General features: G+C 43.5%; 1 long non-coding RNA gene across 1 annotated transcript in view; it reads left to right on the top strand.

The window, feature by feature from the left end:
- LOC134359761 (uncharacterized) overlaps positions 1-26,145 on the top strand; it is a 79,168-nt gene that overhangs the window by 43,336 nt on the left and 9,687 nt on the right. Inside the window, exon 3 of the long non-coding RNA XR_010021200.1 lies at positions 17,773-17,940. This is a non-coding gene — a long non-coding RNA (uncharacterized LOC134359761). The remainder of the gene's footprint in view (positions 1-17,772; positions 17,941-26,145) is intronic.

Raw genomic sequence — 26,145 nt, forward strand, 5'->3', positions numbered from 1 at the left:
ATGAAAAAACTAACAAAACCACATAATTATAACATATAGTTACAACAGTGCGACAATACCTTGATGAAGAACAGTCCATGAGCACAGTAAAAAGTTCAAAGTCTCTCAAATGTCCCACAACTCATGCAGACGGGAGAAGGAAGAAAAACTCTCCCTGCCATGCCCGACCACAGTCCGACTCTGAGTCATCCGAAAACTTCAAGCCTCCGATCAGCTCTCCGACACCGAGTACCGAGCACCATCTCTATCCGAACGATTCAACCTCAATCTCGGTTGCCAACAACAGGCAAAGCCGGGGATTTTGAGGCCTTCCCTCCGGAAGATTCTCGATTGCGCAGTAACAACAGCAGCGAACCTGCATTTCAGAAATTTCTCCAGATGTTCCTCTATGCTTTCATCTCTGTCTCCATCAAATCAGAATTGTCCACGGCCCCTATTTAACGGATATGATATCATTTTCACCAGAGGGCTGCGCATGTGCGGCGCGCTGCTCTTCTCCTCCCGCTTGGAGCTATGATGTGGTGGCCATTACGGAGACTTGGTTGGCTCAGGGACAGGAATGGTTACTTCAAGTGCCGGGTTTTAGATGTTTCAGAAAGGACAGGGAGGGAGGCAAAAGATGTGGGGGCGTGGCACTGTTGATCAGAGATAGTGTGGATGTCATGGAGGGATTGTCCATGGAGTCTCTGTGGGTGGAGGTTAGGAATAGGAAGGGGTCAGTAACTTTACTGGGTGTTTTTATAGGCTGCCCAGTAGTAACAGGGATATTGAGGAGCAGATAGGGAAACAGATCCTGGAAAGGTGTAATAATAACAGAGTTGTTGTGATGGGATATTTTAATTTCCCAAATATCGATTGGCATCTCCAAGGGGTTTAGATGGGGTGGAGTTTGTTAGGTGTGTTCAGGAAGGTTTCTTGACACAATATGTAGATAAGTCTACAATAGGAGAGACTGTTCTTGATTTGGTATTGGGAAATGAACCTGGTCATCTGTCAGATCTCTCAGTGGGAGAGCATTTTGGAAATAGTGATCATAATTCTATCTCCTTTACAATAGCATTGGAGAGAGATAGGAACAGACAAGTTAGAAAAATGTTTAATTGGAGTAAGTGGAATTATGAGGCTATCAGGCAGGAAATTGGAAGCTTAAATTGGGAACAGATGTTCTCAAGGAAAAGTACGGAAGAAATGTGGCCAAACGTTTAGGGGATATTTGTGTGGAGTTCTGCATGGGTACGTTCCAATGAGACAGGGAAGTTATGGTAGGGTACAGGAACCGTGGTGTACAAAGGCTGTAATAAATCTAGTCAAGAAGAAAAGAAAAGCTTACAAAAGGTTCAGAGAGCTAGGTAATGTTAGAGATCTAGAAGATTATAAGGCTAACAGGAAGGAGCTTAAAAAGGAAATTAGGAGAGCCAGAAGGGGCCATGAGGAGGCCTTGGCAAGCAGGATTAAGGGAAACCCCAAGGCATTCTATGAGTATATGAAGAGCAAGAGGATAAGACGTGAAAGAATAGGACCTACCAAGTGTGACAGTGGGAAAGTATGTATGGAACCGGAGGAAACAGCGGAGGTACTTAATGAATACTTTACTTCAGTATTCACTGTGGAAAAGGATCTTGGTGGTTGTAGTGATGACTTGTAGCAGACTGAAAAGCTTGAGCATGTAGATATTAAGAAAGAGGATGTGCTAGAGCTTTTGGAAAGCATCAAGTTGGATAAGTCGCCGGGACTAGATGAGATGTACCCCATGCTACTGTGGGAGGTGAGGGAAGAGATTGAATCATCAATGGGGACGGGAGAGGTTCCGGAGGAATGGAGGGTTGCAGATGTTGTTCCTTTAGGTTTTCTATGTTTCTATGTAACACGAAATGAAGGGTCTTTGAAAGTGAGTCCATAGTTTGTAGGAACAGTTCAGTGATGGGGTGAGTGAGGTTGAGTGAAGCAAGGTAGGGCTGGTGAACCACGGAGATGTCCTGCGGTCTATGTAGACTACGTATATACAACCAAATGAAACAATCTTCCTCTAGACCATGGTGCACCCACGAAACATGTAATACACACAGCACATAAAAAATTAATCAAATATAATTCAAAATGTATGTAGTGCACAGCACAGGTAAACAGTAAGTCGTAAATAGCTCACTGTCATATTGATGAAACCTTGGTGGTAGCAGGGTATTCATTAGTCTCACAGCCTGAGGGAAGAAGCTGATTAGCTTTATTTGTCACAGGTACATTGAAACATACAGAGAAATGGGTCATCCAGGTCAGAGCGCTCTGCCTACTTATTTAAATTTGCACACCTTTTATTGTATTTCCTCAGTTCTCTTTCACACAAGTTGTTTATGTAGTTTTCATAAATTATATAGTACTTCTTTAATCCCCTGGAAATGCCTGCAAGAAAATGAATCTTAAAATAGTATATGGTGACATATTTATACTTTGATAATAAGTTTACTTTGACTTTGACTTTGAGTACACATAAACTGCTATCTCAAAGGCAAGGTCAATAAGGGAGTTAGGAAAGAAGTTGAGAAGCAGGACCTCAAAGGTAGTAATCTCGGGATTACTGCCTGTGCCACGTGACAGTGAGTATAGGAATAGAATGAGGTGGAGGATAAATGTGTGGCTGAGGGATTGGAGCAGGGGGCAGGGATTCAGATTTCTGGATCATTGGGACCTGTTTTGGGGCAGGTGTGACCTGCACAAGAAGGATGGGTTGGACTTGAATCCCAGGGGGACCAATATCCTGGCGGGAAAGTTTGCTAGGGCTATTGGGGAGAGTTTAAACTAGAATTGCTGGGGGTTGGGAACCAAACTGAAGTGACGAAGGAAAGGGAGGTTGGCTCACAAATAGAGAAAGTTTTGGAGACAGTGCGAAAGGGAGGATAGGCAGGTCATTGAGAAGGGATGCGCTCAGTCTGATGGTTTGAGATGTATCTATTTTAATGCGAGGAGTATCATGAATAAAGCGGATGAGCTAAGAGTGTGGATCAGCAATTGGAGCTATGATGATGTGGCCATTACAGAGACTTGGATGGTGCTGGGGCAGGAATGGCTACTTTAAGTGCCAGGCTTTAGATGTTTCAGAAAGGATGGGGAGGGAGGCAAAAGAAGTTGGGGCGTGACACTGTTGATCAGAGATAGTGTCATGGCTGCAAAAAAAGGAGGAAGTCATGGAGGGGCTGTCTACGGAATCTCTGTGGGTGGAAGTTAGGAACAGGAAGGGGTCAATAACTCTACTGGGTGTTTTTTATAGACCACCCAATAGAAACAGGGACATCAAGGAGCAGATAGGGAGACAGATTCTGGAAAGGAGTGATAATAACAGGGTTGTTGTGGTGGGAGATTTTAATTTCCCAACTATTGATTGGCATCTCCCTAGAGTGAGGGTTTAGATGGGGTGGAGTTTGTTAGGTGCGTTCAGGAAGGCTTCTTGACACAATATGTAGTAAGCCTACAAGAAGAGAGGCTGTACTTGATCTGGTATCGGGAAATGAACCTGGTCAGGTGTCAGGTCTCTCAGTGGGAGAACATTTTGGAGATAGTGATCACAATTCTATCTCCTTTACTATAGCATTGGAGAGAGGTAGGAACAGACAAGTTAGGGAAACATTTAATTGGAGTAAGGGGATCTATGAGGCTATCAGGCAGGAACTTGGAAGCATAAATTGGAAACAGATGTTCTTAGGGAAACGTACTGAAGAAATGTGGCAAATGTTCAGGGAATATTTGCATGGGGTTCTGAGTATCTAGAAGATTATAAGGCTAGCAGGAAGGAGCTTAAGAATGAAATTAGGAGATCCAGAAGAGGCCATGAGAAGGCCTTGGCAGACAGGATTAGGGAAAACCCCAAAGCAGTCTACTTGTATGTGAAGAGCAAGAGGATAAAACGTGAGAGAATAGGACCTATCAAGTGTGGCAATGGAACCGGAGGAAATAGCGGAGGTACTTTATGAATACTTTGCTTCAGTATTCACTACAGAAAAGGATCTTGGCGATTGTAGGGATGACTTGCAGTGGACTGAAAAGCTTGAGATTGTAGATATTAAGAAAGAAGATGTGCTGGAGCTTTTGGAAAGCATCAAGTTGGATAAGTCACCGGGACTGGACGGGATGTACCCCAGGCTACTGTGGGAAGCGAGGGAAGAGATTCCTGAGCCTCTGGCAATGATCTTTGCATCATCAATAAGGACGGGAGAAGTTCTGGAGGATTGCAGGGTTGCGGATGTTGTTCCTTTATTCAAGAAAGAGAGTAGGGATATCCCAGGAAATTATAGGCCAGTGAGTCTTACTTCAGTGATTGGTAAGTTGATGGAGAAGATCCTGAGAGGCAGGATTTATGAACATTTGGAGAGGCACAAAATGATTAGGAATAGTCAGCATGGCTTTGTCAAAGGCAGGTCGTGCCTTACAAGCCTGATTGAATTTTTTGAGGATGTGACTAAACACATTGATGAAGGTAGAGCAGTAGGTATAGTGTACATGGATTTCAGCAAGGCATTTGATAAGGTACCCCATGCAAGGCTTATTGAGAAAGTAAGGAGGCATGGGATCCAAGGGGACATTGCTTTGTGGATCCAGAACTGGCTTGCCCACAGAAGGCAAGGAGTGGTTGTAGATGGGTCATATTCTGCATGGAAGCTGGTGTCCAGTGGTGTGCCTCAGGGATCTGTTCTGGGACCACTACTCTTTGTGATTTTTATAAATGACCTGGATGAGGAAGTGGAGGGATGAGTTAGTAAATTTGTTGATGACACAAAGGTTGGGGGTGTTGTTGATAGTGTGGAGGGCTGTCAGAGGTTACAACGGGACACTGATAGGTTGCAAAACTGGGCTGAGAAGTGGAAGATGGAGTTCAACCCAGATAAGTGTGAGCTGGTTCATTTTGGTAGGTCAAATATGATGACAGAATATAGTACTAATGGTAAGACTCTTGGCAGTGTGGAGGATCTTGGGGTCTGAGTCCATAGGACATTCAAAGCTGCTACACAAGTTGACTCTGTGGTTAAGAAGGCATACAGTGCATTGGCCTTCATCAATCGTGGTACTGAAAGGTAATGTTGCAGCTATATAGGATCCTGGTCAGACCCCACTTGGAGTACTGTGCTCAATTCTGGTCACCTCACTACAGGAAGGACGTGGAAACCATAGAAAGGGTGCAGAGGAGACTTACAAGAATGTTGCCTGGATTGGGGAGCATGCCTTATGAGAATAGGTTGAGTGAACTCGGCCTTTTCTCCTTGGAGCGACGGAGGATGAGAGGTAACTTGATAGAGGTGTACAAGATAATGAGAGGCATTGATTGTGTGGATAGTCAGAGGCTTTTCCCCAGGGCTGTGGCTAACATGAGAGGGCATAGTTTTAAGGTGCTTAGAAGTAGGTACAGAGGAGATGTCAGGGGTAAGTTTTATACGCAGACAGTGGTGAGTGCGTGGAATGGGCTGCCGGCGACGGTGGAGGCGGAGGCAGAAACGATAGGGTCTTTTAAGAGAGTCCTGGATGGCTACATGGAGCTTAGAAAAATAGAGGACTATGGGTAAAGTCTAGGTAGTTCTAAGGTAGGGACATGTTCGGCACAGCTTTGTGGGCCGAAGGGCTGGTATTGTGCTGTAGGTTTTCTATGTTTCTATGCAGACTCCTACCTGAACTGTACACCAACAACTCAAGGCTGGCTTCTACTAGATGTAGTTTCCATTGGACATCAATCAATTCCAATTCCCCTGTGTTTGTGCATTTCTTAACTCTTAGAGAAATGTGATCCATGCTTCACCTCACTTGCTGATCATTTGGCAGTTGACCTGTACCATGCATCATTGTAAAGAATAAAAATACCAAGCTTGACAAGTCAAGAGATTAAAACACACACTAGATGTTTCAGGTACAGCTTCTCCCTCTCAACCATCAGATTTCAGAGATGAGGCGGAGAAACTGTACCTGAAACGTCTAGTGTGTGTTTTAATCTCTTGACTTGTCAAGCTTGGTATTTTTATTCTTTACAATGATGCATGGTACAGATCCATTGCCAAATGATCAGCAAGTGAGGTGAAGCATGGATCACATTTCTCTAAGAGTTAAGAAATGCACAAACATTATAATTTTTAAATATATACTGATTGTAATTTATAATATTATTATGTATTGCAATGCACTGACCCCACCAAACAACAGATATCATGACAATACCCAGTGACATTAAACCTGATCTGTTTTGTCCATAGGGTGCTTATGAGATTTCGGATTTTAGATTAATTTATTTATCACATGCACATCAAACATATTGTGAAATGTGTCATTTGCATTAACAACCAACACAGCCTAAGGATGTGCTTAGTCATGGTTCTGCAGTCTTACGGCTTCGGTGAAGAAGCTGCTTCCCATCCTAACAGTCCTTGTCGTAATGCTAAGTACCTCCTGCCTGATGGTGGGGGTGAAAGAGATTGTTGCATGGAGCGGTGGGATCATTGACAATGCTAAGGGCCCTGCATAATATCTGTTGAGTTGAATACCTCAGCACTCCTCACAATCCTTTGTAGGGACTTGTGGTTACCAAGTTTGTAGGTGCCAGTCAGTGATGCAGTTGGTCAAGACACTCTCAAAGGTGTTCCTATAAAAACTGGGGAGTGGGGGAAGTGCTCCACTCACCTCAGTCTCCTCAGGTGGTGGTGAGGGACCAAGTGAGTTCTTAACTCTCTCCATGGAAGAGAGAAGCATTCGCAGTAGAACAAAGAAATAAAATCAGTGAAAAGCTACACACTTACAAATACTGACAAACAACCAATGTGCAAAAGAAGGGAAACTATGCAAACACAAAAAAACTAATAATAATAATAATAAAAATTATTAGCATTAAACAACTAGGCCCACACAGCAATATTTATGTAAATCTCCGGAAAGCTGCAATGCTAAAAACCACCAGAATAGTCTAAAAGTTCCTGGCAATTGAGAAATGAGTGTGCTTGGCTATGCTTGTACCTCAGGTTTTACCAGTTTGGACTAAAAAAAACCTAATAAGAATAATAAATAAATAATACTGAGAACATGAGCTGTGGAATCCTTGAAAGTGAGTCTGTAGGTTGTGGAATCAGTTCAGAGTTGAGTGAATTAAATTTGATTCTGATTTTAGGTACAGTACATCTTTGTCACCTCCTTGGATACTGGGGAGAACTGTCAGGACTGTACAGCTGGACTAATTACACAGATGGATTACTTCATGTGCTATATATATGTATTTTAATAACACAGGTGCCCCGACTGTTGAATCTGAAGACAAGGGTTCAAATCTCACCATGTCAGCTGAAGAAGTCACTCCTCTAAATGAACCAGGAATAAAATGTCTGTTACCTAATAAAACAAAATTCTTGAAGGGGTTAGCAATCTTCACCAGCTCTGCCAGTGAGGCTGCGTCCCATAAATAAAAATAAGGACAGATTTTCCAGGATGTTGTAGCCCCAGAACTATCTGAACACAGGCTGGAACAACCAGAAATGTGTGGAGAGCTGTTTACTGTTTCGACCAGCTGCCAGTTTGCACTCCAGGAGGCCTCACTGTGTGACGTGTGGAAAAAGAACGCTGGTGTTTCTTGCAGAATCAGAATCAGGTTTATTATTACTGATGAATGTTGTGACATTTGTTGTTTTTGTGGCAGTGGTACATTGAAATAGATAAAAATTATTATAAGTTAGAATAACAAATATATAAAAAATAAATATGTAGTGCAAAAAGAGAGCAAAATAATGAGATATTGTTCATAGGTTCATGGACCATTCAGAAATCTGATGGTGGAGAGGAGGAAGCTGTTTCTAAAACATTGAGTGTGCATCTTCAGGTTTGTGTAGCGCCTGGATTCTAATGAGAAGAGGGCATGTTATGGGTAGTGGGAGTCCTTCCCGACAGATACTGTTTTTTGATCCATCTCTGTTTGAAGATTTCACTGATGGTGCAGAGACTAATGTCCATTATGGCTCTGCAGCTTTTTCCATATTCAATTCAGTGGCACCTCTGTACCAGGTAGTGATGCAACCAGTCAGAACGGATCTGTAGAAACTTGCTAGTGTCCTTGGTGACCAACCACTTCTCCTCAAACGCCTAAGCCACTGGTGTGCCTTTCTCATAATTGCATCAAAATGTTGGGCCCAGGATAGATCTTCAGAGATGTTGACACCCAGGAACTTGAAACTGCTCACCGTTTCCACTGCTGATCCCTCAGTGACTGGTGTGTGATCCCTCAACCTCCCCTTCCTGAAGTCCACAATCAAATCAGTCCTAACAAAACCCAACATAAACAATGGGACAGAACTTGGTAAAATATTTTTAAATGTTTGAAAGCTGCATTATTCTCCTACCAAGTTTTTCAAAGAAATCTTTCATATCTGTCTGAGAAAGCAGGGCCTTGATGTAGTGTTTCCTCTGAAAGACAGAGATTCACTCCTTGGGAACTCGCACTTAAGTTTCTGGAGTGGGATTTCAACCCACAGCTGGAAATCATGTGTGCTTCCTATTGTGCCACATCTAGGAGATGTGATAAGCAATTTCCATCTTGCTCAACCTATCCTCATAAGACATGCTCTCTAATCCAAACACGATCTTGGTAAATCTTCTCTAATGGGCGCCAGAGTAACATGGTGGTTAGCACAAACCTTTACAGTACATGATCTGGGTTTAATTCCCCATAGCTGCCTGTAAGAAGTTTGTACGTTCTCCCCATGACCACATGGGTTTCCTTCCACAGTCCAAAGACATACCAGTTGGTAGCTTAATTGGTCATTGTTAATAGTCCCTTGATTAGGCTAGAATTAAATTGGGGAATTACTGTGTGGTGTGGCTGAATAAATAAATAAGTAAGCTTCCTATAATGAGGCAACCATAATTCAGGATGATGCTCTGCATGGAGTTTACACTTTGTCCATGCGGACTATGTAGCCTACTGCATCCAAAAGACTGCAAGGTTAGCTGTCAACCGTAAGTTATTCCTTGGTGCCAGTTAATGGCAGGAGGGGTCAACAAAGAATTACTGTGTGGGAGAGGGTGAGTTACAGTAAATGAGGAGGGGGAGAGCATGACTTATTGGATTGATCTGGTGAGCTAACTCTACCTTCTGTGTCATCTCAGGAAGGTATATATAACTTAACAGTTTATTTCTGCACTTCTTTTCCACCCAATTAAAAAACTCTGATTAGGCCAGATTTGGAATAGCGCATACAGTTTTTGTTGCTCCATAACAGGAAGGATATCGGTGATTCAGAGAGGGTGCATCCAGAGGATATCCATGCCATCACGGGGAGAACGTACGAACTTCTTACAGGCAGCAGTGGGAATTGAACCCAGGTCACATGTACCATAAAGTAATGTGTTAACTACCATGCTACTGTGCTGCTCATTAGAGAAGATGTACCAAGACAGTGCTTGGATTAGAGGGCATGTGCTATAATGAGAGGTTGGACAAACTTGGGTTGTTTTCTCTGGAGTGGTGGAGGCTGAGGGCTGATTTGTTAGAGGTTTATAAGATTACAGTGTGAGAGGGATGGATAGATTAGACAGACAATATCTTATTCCCAGGATTGCCAGAGGGCATTCATTTAAGGTGAGAGGGGGTAAATTCAAAGGAGGTGTGAGGGGCAAGTTTTTTTACACAGAGTGGTGGGTACCTGGAAAACACTGCCTGGGGTAGAGGCAGAAACATTAGAGACTTTTAAGAGACATTTAGATAGGCATATGAATGTCAGGAAAATAAAAGGACATGGCATTGTGTTGACAGAAGGGATTAGTTTAGTTGCCCATTTGATTACTAATTTAATTGGTTTGGCACAGCGTTAAGAGCCAAAGGGCCTGTTATTGTGTTGTACTGGTCTATGTTCTATGTTCTTTTCTTCTTTTCTCCTTTTCTCCTTTTCTCCTTTTGTCTTCAATTCTGAGTCCAGCATCTTCCCTCCTCACCAACTCACTGCCCTTGAAACAATGGGGGCAGGTCTGCTCAACGAGGGAGCCCAACAAGCTCTGGTAACCTTGTGCACTATCACATCTGACAAATCAGAGTGGGTGGTGGGAATGCACTGAGATTTGCCAGAACATCCAGTCTGCTGAGGGTGTGAATTGAAAACTGCTGTTCCTTTCTTAATCTGATAAACTGCTCAGCAGTTTCTTGCACACAACAATACGGTTTTACAAATTATTCAGAATCAGGATTAATATCACTGGCATATGTCGTGAAATTTGTTGTTATGCAGCAGTAGTACATTGTAAAACATAATGAAAACCATAAATTACAATAAGAATTATGTCTATACCGCAGGTACCCACACACACATGTATAAAATTAGTGCAAAAGGAGAGGAAATAAAATATTGAGGTGGTGTTCATGGGTTCATTGTCCATTCAGAAATCTGATGTCAGTGGAAAAGAAACCCTTCCTGAAACATTGAGTATGTGTCTTCAAACTCCTGTACCACCTCCTTGATGTTGGCAATGAGAAGAGGACATGTGCTGGGTGATGGGTCCTTAATGACAGATGCCGCCTTCCTGAGGCATTGCCTTTGGAAGGTCTCCTGGATGCTGGGGAGGTTAGTGCCCATAATGGGGCTGGCTGAGTTTACAACTTTCTGCAGCTTTTCCCGATCCTGTTCAGTGGCCCTTCTATACCAGACACTGATGCAACCAGTTCAACTGCTCTCCACAACACATCTGTAGAAATTTGTTTTTGTGATGTACCAATATAATTCCAGTTGTTACATTTCATCCTCTTCACCTATTATTGACTATGTCCCAACTATTAGGGAAATGACAAATTAAGGTGATGAAAAATGTTTGTTATTTGAAAGCCTCCACTGCTTCATTGGGCAGAGAATTCCACAGATTCATCATTCTTTGGGAAAAGCAGTTCCTCCTCATCTCTGTCCTAAATTTACTCCCCCAAATCTTGAGGCTATGTTCCCTAGTTCTAGTCTCACCCACCAGTGGATAACTTTCCTGCCTCTATCTCATCTATCCCTTTCATAGTTTTATATGTTTCTATAAAATCTCCTCTCATTCTTCTGAATTCCAGCAAGTACAGTCCCAGGCGACTCAATCTCTCCTGAAAGTCTAACCCACTTCATCTCTGAAATCAATCTGGTGAGTCTCCTCTGCACCACCTCCAAAGTCAGTATATCCTTCCTCAAGCAAGGAGACCAGAAATGCACGCAGTACTCCAGATGCAGCCTCACCAGTACCCTGTACAGTTGCAGCATTACCTCCCTGGATTAAATCTTAAATTCAGTCCCTCTGCAATGAAAGGCCAACATTCCATTTGCCTTCTTGATAGCCTGCTGCACCTGTAAATGTGATTTTTGTGATTCATGCACAGGCACTCCCAAGTCCTTCTGCACAGCAGCAGGCTACAATCTTTTACCATTTAAATAATAATCCAATCTTCCATTTTTCCTTCCAAAATGGATGACGTCACTTTTACCAACATTGTACTCCATCTGCCAGACCATTGCCCAGTCACTTAACCTATCTATATCTTTCTGCGGACACTCTGTATCTTCTGCACAATTTGCTTTTCCACTCAATTTAGTATCAGCAAACTTAGATACAGTGCACTCGGCTCCCTCCTCCAGATCATTAATGTATATCGTGAACAGTTGTGGGCCCAGCACTGACCCCTGCAGCACACCACTCACCACTGATTGCCACCCAGAGTAACGCCCATGTATCCCAACTCTCTGCTTTCTGTTAGTTAACCAATTCTTTATCCATGCTAATGCATAGCCCCCAACTCAAGGCACCCTTATGGATAAGTCCTTTATGTGGTACCTTATTAAATGCCTTCTGGATATCCAAGTGAATAACGTCCATCTGTTCCTCTCTATCCACCGCGCTTGTTATATCCTCAAAGAACTTCAAGTTTGTCAAACAGGACCTGCTTTGCTGAATCCATGCTGCGTCAGCCTGATGGATCCACTTCTTTCCAGATAACTCGCTATTTCTTCTTTAATGTTAGCTTCAAACATTTTTCCAACTCCAGATGTTAAACTAACCGGCCTATAGTTACCTGCCGTTTGCCTACATCCTTTTTTGAGTAGTGGCATGACATTTGCTTTCTTCCAATCTGCCGGGACTTGCCCAGAGTCCCGAGAATTTGCTAAATTATCACCAAAGCCTCACCTCTAACCTCTGCCATTTCTTTCAGTATCCTAGGATGCATTCCATCAGGACCTCCCTTCGGATCCATATCATCTCTCCGGCATGTTAGATGTGTCCTCCTTTGTGAAAACCGACACAAAATGGTCATTCAAAACTTCCGCCATTTCCTCATTACCCAATATCAATTCCCCCTTCTTGTCTTTCAGGGGACCTATGTTCACTTTAGCTACCCTTTTCCGCTTTATATAATTATAAAAACTTTTACTATCTGTATTTATATTTTGTGCTAGTTTATTTTCATAATCTATCTTACTTTTCTTTATTGATTGCTTTGTGATTCTTGTTTTTTAAAGTTTTCCCAATCTTCCAGTTTCCCACTACTCTTGGAGACTTTGTATGCATGAGTTTTTAGTTTGAAGTCTTCCTTTATTTCCTTAGTTATCCATGGCTGGCTCCCCCCACCCTTACTGTCCTTGCTCTTAACTGGAATGTACTTTTGTTGAGCACCGTGAAAAGTCTCTTCGAAAGTCTTCCACTGTTCCTCATTCATATAGTCTGGGTTCCCAGTCTACCCTATCCAACTCCTCTCTCATCCCATTGTAGTCTCCCTTCCTTAGGCATAATACACTGGTTTTAGATCAAACTATTGCACCCTCCATTTGTAATGAGACACTCAATCATACTGTGATCACTCTTTCCATAGTAGTCATAGTCATACTTTATTGATCCCGAGGGAAATTGGTTTTCGTTACAGTTGCACCAACCAAGAACAAAGTATAAATATAGCAATAAATAAAGCAATAAAGCAATAAGTATAGCAAGAGGTCCCTAACTACAGATGGAGCTCATCAGCCGTGGTTGGCAGCTCATCTAGGAGAAGGAAATCTCTGATCTCAAACTTCCACTGCCTTGAAGCTATACCCACTCATGGGGAAGGCTTCGGGAATAAACCTGGAGGAAAAATCCAGAGCTGGCACCCCAAAGGCAGTCCTAAATTGAGTTCAACACCATCTGGCAACACCAGAAACGCTGCTGATGCTAATCTGTACTGGTTTCTGTCGTTCCTTTGGATTTATCAGCTGCATGGGCAATAGCTTGCTCTCCACTTCATATTGCCCTGGCTTACCTACTGGCTTGTGTAGGATGCAACATCCACGGTTGACCCCGACCAACAGAGGGCCTCACCCTTTTTTGTCCACACAGATAAGTGTCCAAAGATGTACTGATTAGTAGGTTGATTGGTCGTTGTAAATTGTCCTGTGATTAGGCCAGGGTTAAATAGGTGGATTGCTGGGTGGGGCGGCTTGTTGAAACGGAAAGGTGTGTCTGTACTGTACCTCGAATGAAAAAAATATAAAACAACATCTCTTGAGCACATACCATCCCACTCACTTAGCACCCCATCTACCAGCCTAAATATTTATTTCTTTGAGCCCCCGCCCCCCCCCATTTCACAGTGGTTGTGATCTGTGCCACTTACAAAGCACATTGCAGTTCCTCACCTGAAATTCTTTGACAGCAACTTGCAAGTCAGTGAACCCCTACCTTCAAAAAGGGGAGCAGGCAGTGGAACAATGATCCACAGGCTCCCCCCAAAGTCACACATCACCCTGACCTGGAAATATGTCATTGTTTGGTGATACCTCCTTTAATGACATCCAGCATGGAGTAGACTCTTCCAGCCCTTCGACCCACGCCGCCCAGCAACCCCCGATTTAACCCGAGCCTAATCAAGGGACAATTTCCAATGACCAAATAACCTACCAACTTTTGACTGTGGGAGAAAACTGGAGCATCCGGGGGAAACCCATGTGCTCACATGGAGAACGTACAAACTCTACACTCAGGCGAATTCCTGGAAGCCACTCACCAACAAATTCTGTGTGAGCACCTTCACTAAAGTCAAAGTCGAGTTTATTGTCAGCTGCACAGTGCATGTACAGTATACATAATGAAAAACTTACTTGCAGCAGCATCACAGGCACATCGAATCAGACAAGCAGCATTCGTAAGCAACACTTAAGCTGAATTTAAATTATGCACATTTTTTACAAGGAAGAACACAATTAGACCAAAAAAAAGATCCATTTTAATGCAAAGTTGATAAAAAGTGGTCATATTGTTGCTGAACTGTAATGATTAGGGTTGTGCTGGTTGGTTCAAGAACTGAATATTTGAAGTGAAGTGGCTCTTCCTGAAGCTGGTGGTGTGGGACTTCACACTTCTGTACCTCCAGCCCAATGGGAACTGTGAAAAGGTGGCATAGTGGGGAATCTTTGACGATGGATGTCACATTCTTGATGTAGTTTCTCGTCTGGCGGTGTAGTGTACAGTGACATACAATATACATACTTTATAATACATTCACTTTGGACTTTGAACTCTTTCTACTACCACACATGGAGAGGCTGATTCAGGTGGGGAAGGCCCTTGAACATTGACATCACCCCAGGGGCCATGAATGGTAATGGTGCTATGGATTTTAAAAAAATATCTTAACACTACTGAATGTAAAGACCATAGACATAAGGGTTTTTCACAGTTCTTTCATATTTTACTGTGTGAGCTTCCTATGGTTTCCTCCCATATTCCAAACACGTACGGGTTACTAGGTTAATGGGTGTAATAAGATAACATGGGTTCGTTGGACCAGATGGATCATTCTGTATTTTTAAATAAAATAAAGTTTACTTTTGAAATTACAAAAAGAGCTCCATTTTCAGTCTGACAACCAAGTCTCAATCTATGACGGTATATTTCCCCACTTCCATGAAATTTAATTTTGAACACTTGATGTGGGACATTATCAAATTCTTTTGAAAAGTCAAAAGAACACCACATTCACTGGTTTTCCTTTACTGTTCCACTGGGTACATCCTTAAAGACTCCAGTCAATTTGTTAAGTGTGGTTTTCCTTAGACAAACGAATGCTTGTGTTGTCCAATTCCATTAAAGTTCTTCTATAAATAAAGTAACTTTGTTTATCTTAAATTAGCGGTTTTCTTTGATATCTCAAACAGGGAATGAAAAAGGCATTGAAATGCTTTATTGTTGAATGCCTTAGGCTTAGGGCAACCAGACAGCTGAATAACAGCCTCAGAGTTCCCAAGGCATTTTGCTGCTAAATCTGGTGAAATTTTAGCACTGAATTCCCACAGTAAACACATTGGTATAAGCCAATGACTGCAGAGGATGGGCTGGGCTGCGATACCTCCCTGGCAGGCACTTCTGGTTAATTTTTAGTGGAATCATCTTCATCCTACAGATAAAATGCTGGAGGATCTCAGCAGGTAGGCAGCATCTATGGAGGGGAAACAGTCAACATTTGGGTCAAGACTCTTCATCCAGTCCTTCAAGTTCACATTCAGGTTTGTTGTCATCTGACTGTACAAGTAAATACAACTAAATGAAACAACATTAATCCAGACCATGGTGCACTCACAAAACATGTATCACACACAGCACGTGAAACAAAATATTACCACAAATAAGTTAATAAATATAATTCAAAATGCATGTAGTTCACAGCACAGGTAAACAGTGAACAATTAACAGTACAGCAAAGAGTAATGGACCTGTCCATTTCCCTCTAGACCTGCTAAGTTCCACTGGCAGTTTGTGTGCAGCTCCAGATTCTAGCATCTGCAGAATATTTTGTGTCTCCTTGACCATCTCAAAAAGACAGCATCATGATTCACCACTGAGAAAGTTGGGTGGTTTTGTACTGAAGATTTAGCAGTGAGGAAAAGAAATCCTTAAAACTCATGCAGGTGGTTTAATAGAAAACAAAAATATTAAACTTGATCACCTGGAGCAACACACATAAAATGCTGGAGGAACTCAGCAAGTCAGGCAGCATTTATGGAGAGGAATAAACAGTCAATGTTTCAAGCTGTGACCCTTCATTGGGACTGAAAAGGAAGAGGGCACAAGCCAGAATAAAACTCTGGGGAGAGGGGTAAGGTGGGTAGCCGGGGGCTAGTAAGTAGGAATGATGTGAGACACTATGATAGGTGGAAGAGGGAAGGGGCTGAAATAGATTTGATCAGAGAGGACAGTAGACCATGGAATAAAGGGAAGGAGGTGGGGAACCAGAGGGTGGAAGGAGTTGGTGATGAGTAGGCCATCGTGGAATAAATGGGAGGCGGTTTTCCATCTCCTTCCTTTATTTCAAATTATTATTGCCCATACCCATGTAGGTAATCAGTTCAAGAGATGAGAGCGACCTCCACTCTGCTGCAGAGAACAAGTGGCAGCTGTGAAAGGAGAGACTGAACAACCAAAAGACCCAACCCCTGACCACAGCCCACTTGCCCACACTGCACCAGGATATGTGGTTCTCAGATTGGCCTCTACAGCTATCTGAGGACCCAGCAATAGCGAATCTCCTAGGGCAGAAGTTGACAACCTTTTTCATGCCATGAACCAATACCGTTAAGCAAGGTGTCTGGACCCCAGGTTGGGAAAGCCTGCCTTAGAAGAACATCATATTCGATTCGAGTGAATGCTCTATTACTACTGTTCCAATGTCTACTCTTCCTTTGTCTCATCCATCTATTACCTTCCAGCTTCATACATCATTCCCACTCCCCCCTGCCTACCCTCCTCCCCCCCCCACCTGGATTCACCACTCTGCCCCTCCCCCAAAATCTTTTTAAACTGGCTACATGCCGTCATTCTTTCCAGTCCTAATAAAGGGACTTGGCCTGAAATATTGACTGTCCATGCCCCTCTATAGATGCTGCCTGACCCGCTGAGTCCTCTGTCAATTTTGTGTGTGTTGCTCCAGACTTCCAGCATCTGCAGAATCTTTTGTGTGTCTTAAAATTAATGACCCGTGACTTGAAGAATCCTACTGTGCGTTGTACATGGAGAGGCATCTGAACTGTGATGCTCTACCACACAATGATCTGAGACCTGGTTCACACATTCCATCCACCCCTGGTTGGCTCATAATTGCTAAATTCTCAGCAGTAATCTGAAACAAGAAGCAGTGGGGAACTTCTGTTGCCAATTCATTGGCGTCAAACTCCCTGGTGAATTAAAGCTTCCAGCACCAGACACCTAGGGGACAAGGGTTGTTTACCAAGGCAGAAGAAAACAGAAAGAAGTTTTGTCTTAACTGAGATGGAATCATGCCTATCTATAGCTGTGGGGTCATATAGAACAGGTATAGACTTTTCAGCTCATCAAGTTCAATCCATCTATCCTTCACAGTAACCCAACACTAATTCAATTTTATCCTCCCATCAGCTCCCCCCACCCTCCCCACAGAAAGAAGGCATTGGGGTTGTGTCTATGCACAACTACATATCGATTAAATAAAAGCACGGATGCTGGAGATGGCTTTAACTGGTGTATTCACATTGCAGCGAGAGAGAGCTAGAGGACAATGCACATGCGTAGACAACAGATCAATAGGTAGTGCTAAGGGGAGGGGTCATTACTCTAAAAGAACTAGATCCGTACATTAAACTTCCTCCCCATTTAGATTAATGCACCATAAAACTGTCCATGTACAAAATATTCAATTTCCCTTTCCATAAACCCATAATACAAAATAAACATGCTTTCACAATAACAGTCCATAACTAACTTCACAGTTCTAAAGATTCAGTCTTTTGGGTGGCGATCTGTTTCTTTCAGGATAGCGCCTCTGGACCTGTGGAGTGGCATCAGGTTTGGCAGCAGTCTTGTCAGCGATAATGTTATCGTTGCACCTGTGGAGTGGCATATGGTTTGGAAGGTGTCCTAAGACGACAACATTTTTGGTTTCCAGTGTCATGTTGCTGTCAGTGACACCATCACTGAGAGGTAAGTCATGTGACTGTAATGTGTTCGTCTTGTTGGATGCAATCGAATCAGGTGTGTTCTTCGGTTGACCATCAAGTAGCTAGAACACATGAAGTCTCCATATCTGATCTCCAACATCCACTGTGTATATCAGTGGTCTCGTTTTTGTAGCTATCCGACCTGGTGTCCACTTGGTCTTCTCAGTAATCACACGCTAGAACGTCCTGTCCAATTTCGAAGCTCCTTGCTGTTTCACTTGGCAACTAGCTGAACGATTTATTTTGCAGTTCTCTCTGTAGATCTGGTTTCAGGAGGTCTATGCGAGATCTCAGATTCCTGTTCATGGACAGCATTGCAGGTGTTTGATCTGTCGCCGCATGAATAGAGTTCCGATATACAAAAAGGAAATTGTCCACCTTGTGCTGTAGAGAAATGTCCTCCTAGTCCATCGCTTTAATGGACTACTTGAAGATTTGGATAAACCTTTCAGCTAACTCATTTAAAGCTGGGTGGTGAGGAGCTGACTCAAAATGTCTGATGCCATTTTTCTTCATGAACAGTCAGAATTCTTCTGACGTGTATTGTGGTCCACTGTCACTCAAAATTTGTTTGGGTAAGCCATTTCTGGCAAAGATAGTCCTCAGGACGGAGACAGTCTTTGCTGACATGGTTGACTTCATTGCTATAACTTCCAGTACTTTGTATGAGCATCCACAGCAGTCAGAAACATGGAGTCCATGAATGGCTCAGCAAAGTCAATATGTACTCTTTGCCATAGTGATGATGGGCACTCCCATGAGTGTAACGGTGCCTATGAGGGTGCATTTTGAACTTTTTGGGATCCCGAACAGCTTTTGGCCAAGTCTTCAATACGTTTATCTATGCCTGGCCGCCACACATAGCTGCAGGTGAGATTCTTCATCTTGACTGTACCCAAGTGTCCTTCATGCAGATTTTCTAACATTCTGGTGTGCAGTTTAGAGGAAACCATAACACGAGATCCACCTATCAGCTTTCTTTGACATACCAACAGTGTTCTCGTCTTATTGAGAACTCTGGAAACATAGGGTTACCATGAGCAGGCCATCCTTGCATGGTGATGTCATAAACTTTTGACAATGTCGGATCATTCCTTGTTTCTCTTTGTATTTCAGAATTTTCTACCGGGAATTGGTCTACCAATGCAGAGTGGAACACTTCTGCTGGATCACATTATGAAGACTTTTCTCTTTCAGTTGCAGATAGTGGAAGACGTGATGTGACAAGCCATCAGCATTGCTGTGTTGTTTGGTACCTTGAACTCTATGTCATAAGAGTGAGCTCCTAGGAACAGTGCCAATATTGTAACTGGGTAGCAATCATCACTGAATTCTCTTTCTGGGATTGAAAATGGACACAAAGGGCTGGCGATCTGTCACTAGCATAAACTTCTGTCCATAGAGGTAGTGGTGGACTTTATTTATACCCCATACTAGACTAAGGTCCTCTTGGTCGATCTGTACATAGTTGCGTTCTGTGCTTGTGAGTGATCTTGAAGCAAACACAATCGGATGTTCAGATCCATCTTTCGTAGCACGTGACAAAACGGCTCCAACGCCATAGGGGATGCACCATACGTCAGTCTGATGGGCAGGGATGGGTCATAATGGGAGAGCCGTTCATTGGATGCTATTAGTCTCTTTGTTCCTTGAATGCTCTTTCACATCTTTCTGACCATTCCCACTTTGCTCATGTCTGTAACTGTGCATTCAGTGGATGCAGCACTGTAGCAATATTTGGGAGAAACTGGTGGTAGTAGTTTACAAGACCCAAATATGAGCTGAGTTGTGACTCATTTTCAGGTTTGGGTGCCTGTAGCACTGCTTCAATCTTCTCTTGTGACTTATGGAAGCCATGCTTGTGAATGACATGTCCACAATATGAGATTTCTGTCATAAGGTGGGCGTTATGAGCGGACCCAACAGCAAGACATAGACACTGAAGTACTAGGAACAGGATTAGGTTTGTCGAGATAGCAAGGGAAAAACAATGCTGGACATTGACACAGGCCCTGGACGAGACTAGGATTCAGGGCCTGGCCTAGGACTTGGGCTAGAAGCACGGGACCCGGATGTGGAACTAGGAACAAGGAGCCTGGACTAGGAACTTGGAGCTCCGGAACTAGAGTCTGGACAAGGACCCGGAACCTGGGTCTTGGTTGGGACTCGGAACCCGGGTCTAAGCTAGGACTCAGGACTAGGATCTTGGTAAGGACAGGACGTGGCTACAGGATAGGATGAAGAATCTCCAGCACCGGCCTGGGCGAGGAACTCCTGGGCTGGGCGAGGCACCGGAACTAGATGAGGACATGAAGCTCAGATTTGGACAGGGCTGGAACACGGTGTCTGGACTTGGTCTTGGAACACAGGAACACAGAGCCTTGAACTTGGACTGGACGCTCAGAGCCTTGGATGTGGACTGGACGCTCAGAGCCTTGGACGTGGACTGGACGCTCAGAGCCTTGGACGTGGTACTCCAAGGCAGGATGAGGTTCTTGGACTAGGTTTGGCTCGGCTCTTGGACTCGGCTTGGTTAGGCTCTTGGGTATGGAGCTGGGACTCCTCCTTGGAGCACAGGACCGGGACCCTTTCTAGGATGCAGGGCCGGAATAACTGCTGAGGACACTTGCCGAGGTAAACTGCCAAGAGACTCCTGGACTGATTGAGGGAACTCCAGCACAGGACAAGGAATCTCCAGCACTGGGCTGGGTGAGAACACGAAGCCTTGACTTGGACAGGACTGGAACACGGCACCTGGAACTTGGAACACAAGAACACAGAACACAGAGCTGGGACCCCTCCTTGGGAACAGGACTTAGGGCAGGGGCTTCACACAGAGTCAGGACCCCCCCCCTTGGGAACAGGACCTAGGGCCGGGACTCTTCTTTGACACGGACACTAAACACGGGAACACAAAGGGATAGTTCCAAACTCAATGATAGATAGTTCCTTATCTTGGCGTGGCAAGGCTCCAGTCTCACTCCAGCAGGGATGCAGGTAAGGCTTCAGGAGGAAGGGGAAGGGAACAGTCCAGCAGGGAATCCTTGGTTTGAGAGGTATTTATGTGTCAGCCCAAAACGAGAATCAGGTGCCTCAATTAAGGCACCCAATGGAACAAGGGAAAACAGGAAAAACCAGAATAAAGAATCGATGGACTGGACTGTGAACCAGAATGCAGACTTCACAGACCGGATCATGACAATTTCATTCTTGAAAAACTCACATTTTTCTGTCTTTGTGCACAGATCATACTCAGTCAGCCTGGTAACCACTTTACCAAGGTTCTGGAGGTGCTTTTCATCATTCTTGCCAGTCATGATGTCATCACAGTAACATGGTGTTCCTGGGATATCTTGGAGCCATTTGGTCCATTGCTCTTTGGCAAATTGCTGAAGCGGATGCAATGCAAAAGATGAGACGATTATACCGGAACAGTCCCTTGTGAGTGTTGATTGTGAAGAACTTCCTGCTTGACTTGTCAATCATTTATAAATAGGCTTGTGACAACTCAACCTTTGAAAACCTCTCCCCACCTTCCAAAGATGCAAAGATGTCTTGACATGGGATGCTGCACAGTACGCAGCACTGGGTTGATGCTCACCTTGAAATCACCACATATGCGAATGGCTCTGGCCTCCCCTTTCTTGATCACTGGGACAATGAATATGGCCAATTGCTCCACTCAACTTTGGAGAGAATTTCAGATTAGATTAGATTAGATTAGATTCAACTTTATTGTCATTGTGCCGAGTACAGATACAAAGCCGATGAAATGCATTTAGCCTCTGACCAGAAATGCAAAGAATAGTGTTATTTACAAAATAACTGCGAATAAAAAAAGTGCTACAGCACGCAAATATTAAAGAACTGAGACAGTACAATACAAATGCAATACTGCTTAGCACTGTGATGAGAGGTTGAGCAGTGTCACAGCCTCAGGGAAGAAGCTCTTCCTGTGCCTGCTGGTGTGGGAGTGGAGGCTCCTGTAGCGCCTACTGGATGGGAGGAGAGTAAAAAGTCCATGGTTAGGGTGAGATGCATCCCTGATAATGCTTTTTGCCCTGCCCAGGCAGCGTTTATGGTAGATGTTCTCAATGGTGGGCAATTGGGTGCCGATAATCTGCTGGGCTGTTTTCATCACACGCTGGAGTGCTTTGCGGTCTGATACGGGAGAATTGCCATACCACACTGAGGTGCATTTGGTGAGTATGCTCTCAATGGTACAGCGGTAAAAGTCCGTCAGTATCCTGGGACAGAGGTGAGCTTTCTTCATGCTCCGCAGGAAATAAGGGCACTGTTGCGCCTTTTTGATCAGGATGGAGGAGTTCAGGGACCAGGTGAGATCCTCGGAAATGTGGACACCAAGGAATTTGAAGCTTGATACACGCTCCACTACAGTTCCGTTGATGTAGTTGGGGACGTGAGTGTGACTCCTGGCATGCCTGAAGTCCACAATGATCTCCTTGATCTTCTGGGTGTTAAGGGCCAGATTGTTGTCGACACACCACGTAGCCAGGTGCTGGACTCATCCCTGTAGGCTGTCCCATCATTCCCTCTGATCAGACCAACCACCGTGGTGTCGTCTGCGAACTTGATTATGGAGTTAGAACCATATACAGGAACGCAGTCATAGGAGAAAAGAGGCTCTAAGCTCTGAAGTTCAGCATTCACTTTAAGACATAGTGCATAAAGAATTGGTTGCTGTTTATGGAACCTTGGTATTGCTGTTCAGTTCAGTTCAATTCTGGCCTTCATGCCTTTGAGTTTACAAATCCCTTTCTCAAACACCTTCTCTTTAGCATTAAAGTAGCTGTGACAGTCCCTGGTCAGTCCTACCATTTGGGCTGCCATTGCCTGTTAATGACACCCTGACAGCTTTGATCGAGTGCCAGCCTAGTTGGATTTTTCTCAACCATTCACATCCAAAACGTGCTGGCCCTCCACTTTTCAATACATAAAGCTCTAACTGTTGTGTTTGGTCTCCATACATCACATTTACTTTCAGTTTTCCTTTGAGAGACACTTCTTCACCTGTGTAAGTCTTTAGCATCACTAAGGTCTTCTGTAATGGTTTCTTAGAAAACAATCTGTTGTAGTCAGTCTCTGGAATTATAGACAAAGCTGACACTGTATCCAGCTCCATTTTCAGTTTTACACCAGACACATCTATTGTGATGCAGATGATTTTGTGATCTGCTTCAGTTATACTATGCAGTTCTAGGCATGACAGTTCACCTTTGTCAGACTCAATGGTGTCTTATTCTGTTTTGCATTTGGTAAGTTTATGCATTTGCTTAGTTTTGTGTTTGAGACTTTTCACTTGGTTGTGCTTTTTGTCTGCCTAGCACACTCTCTCTATGTAACCTTGTTTGTGATACGGACTTTTTCTTTGAACCAACAGTCATTTACATCATGGGTGGACTTGCCACATCGATACCATTTTTGGCTTTTTGCACCATTCAGGAACATTCTGTGCATTTCACATTCTAACCTCCTTTTCTGTAGTTCTGCTGCATCCTTTGCTGTAGTCTCTAATGAGTCAATGCCCATTCTAAGGTTAGGTCATTTTCTGCCAGTAGTCTTGCTTTGACTATGCATGCCACATACAAGCCTGTCCCTTAATGCATCAAAATGTTCACCTCTAAAGTCACAGTACTGGAAAAGTTTACACTGTTTTGCAATGTATTCAGAAATGCTTTCATTTTTTGACTGGTTCATTTTGTAAAATCTAAATATCTCAGCTATTCCCAGCAGTTTAGGGCTCAAGTAATTTTGTAAGATTGTAACAATTTCATTGAACGTCTTGCTTGCTGGCTTTTCAGGGGTTACTAAGTTGCGTAAGAGACTGTACATTCTTGTACCCGTTAAGCTAAGAAGTATTGGGGCTTTCTTTTGCTCCTTCATGTTGTTTGCATTACAATCCAGTTCAACCCTCTTGATATACAACTTCCAGCCTTCCTTAGTGCTAACAGATTCATCAACTTTCCCGACTGAAGCCATCGCCACATTATTTTTATTCCAAATTCAGCGTGCCTTTCTCTGTTGCTATGCACTGTACTCACGCATTTGTTAGCATCTGTGACAGCCTTCTTGTGCTGTTTAACTCTCCTGTTTCATCCCATAACTGTCGGTGCCGTTCGTGATATTTTCTGATATTCAGGTTCGTACTCGTCGCCAATTTGTTGTGTCTCTGCACAACTACATATTGATTAAATAAAAGCACGGTTGCTGGAGATGGCTTTAGCTGGTGTATTCACATTGCAGCAAGAGAGAGAGAACGAAGTGCATGCGTAGTCAACAGATCAATATGTAGTGCTAAGCGGGGGGGGGCTCATTGCTCTAAAAGAAATAGGAGAGGCCTTCTTTGTTAGAGTGCCTTTTGCATATTGGTTGTTTGTTCATCTTGGTTTGTGTGTTGTTTTTCTTTGATTCTGTTCTGTTTCTTTGTATTGACTCTGAGTGTTTACAAGAAAATGAATCTCACGGTTATATATGGTGAAATAGAATATATGTACTTCGATAAGAAATTTGCTTTGAACCTTGAGAATCTACCCCCTAACTATAGGTAGGGACAATTTACAATGGGCAATTAAAATATGAACTCACATATCTTTGGTATTAGCTTTATTTATTTGTCACATGTACAGTGACAAATACAGTGAAAAGTGTTGTTTGTGGCAACAACCAACACAATCCGCGGATGTGCTGGGGGCAGCCCACAAGTGTCGCCACAGTTCTGGTGCTAACACAGCATGTCCACAATTTTGCAATGTGGCAGGAAACTGGACCCAGAGGAAACCCACGCTGTCACGGGGAGAATGTACAAAATCCTTACTGACAGCATCGGGAATTGAACCCTGGTTGTTGATGCTGTGAGGTGTTATACTATCATGCTGCCCTTGTTAAACCCGAGCACCTGGGGTAAACCATGCAGTCATGGGGAGAACATTGCCAATTCCACTGAGATAGCGCTGAAGGTCAGGATCGAAGCTGGTTTGCTGAAGCTGTGAGTCACCAGCTCTGTCAGCAATGCTGCTGTGTGGGCATTCAGCCCATCTTGCTACCATTAACCAAAATGTCTAGTCCCATCTTCAGCTTTCAGTCCCAGACCTTGAGGGTTTGAGGATGGAAGAGTTCTAGGGACGAGGCCCGAAGGTCAAACCTGTGATCAGTCAGCTCTGGGGTCAATATCCAGAGGTCGGTGAAATCTGCTCATAGCCAGTTTTCTAGACCTCTTAAATTTCTTCTGCACCCCACAATATGTACTGTTGCACAATCTATCTTCTCGTTCACTCTTCGCAGTCCTTGCTCATCTCTTTCTGATTGTATCTTCTTCAGATGGATCATCCCTAATTAACAAATCTTCATTCCCCACCCTCTTTCCAGTGACTGACACCAACAGCATTTCTGTCCTTTGGTCTCTCTTGGTCAAACCTTTTGCTCTCTCCGTCCCTCTTCCTTCGATGTAAAACAAGTTTGATATTTGACTTTTCCTACTGTGATGAAATGTCATCCCCTAGAAACATTCATCTCCCCATAGAATACTGGAGGAACTCAGCAGGTCAGCCGACATCTATGGAGATGAATAAGCATTTGATGTTTTGGACCTGGACCCTTCATCAGAACTACTACACTTCTCCACAGACATTGTCCAAATATGTCCAGCATCTTCTAATTTTATTTCGGATTTATAGTTTCTGCTTTTTATTTAGCAATTGTAGCCTTACTCAATCTGTGGCCTAACAGATTCTCTGTCATCTCCTTGTCATAAGGCAATGCAGTCCTTAAGTGATAAACTGAAACCAGAGACTGTCGAACACAGCTGTGAGGGTCATGGCTGTTAATGGGACATCAGCAAAATGTATATTACACGGGATAGCGGATATTTGGATCAAGCCACACAGAAAGCTGATCAGGAATTTACTTAGAAACTTACTTCTGTATGGCAGGTAATCAACTGTATATTCTGCCTTTTAGATGATCTTGTACACTGTATGCAAACTTGTTTTGCAGGCTGCTCATACAATTCAAATCATCGCACAGTGCATTGAGGTAGAACATCTTAAAGCAATAAGAGAATGCAGAATAGAGTGTAACAGCTACAGAGAAAGTGCAGTGCAGGGAGACAGTATGACACAAGGTCCTAATGATATAGATTGTGAGCTCAAGAGCCCACCTTGTTGTACAA

Source organism: Mobula hypostoma, chromosome 21 (genome assembly GCF_963921235.1).
Source record: "Mobula hypostoma chromosome 21, sMobHyp1.1, whole genome shotgun sequence".
Taxonomy (NCBI): Eukaryota; Metazoa; Chordata; class Chondrichthyes; order Myliobatiformes; family Myliobatidae; genus Mobula; species Mobula hypostoma.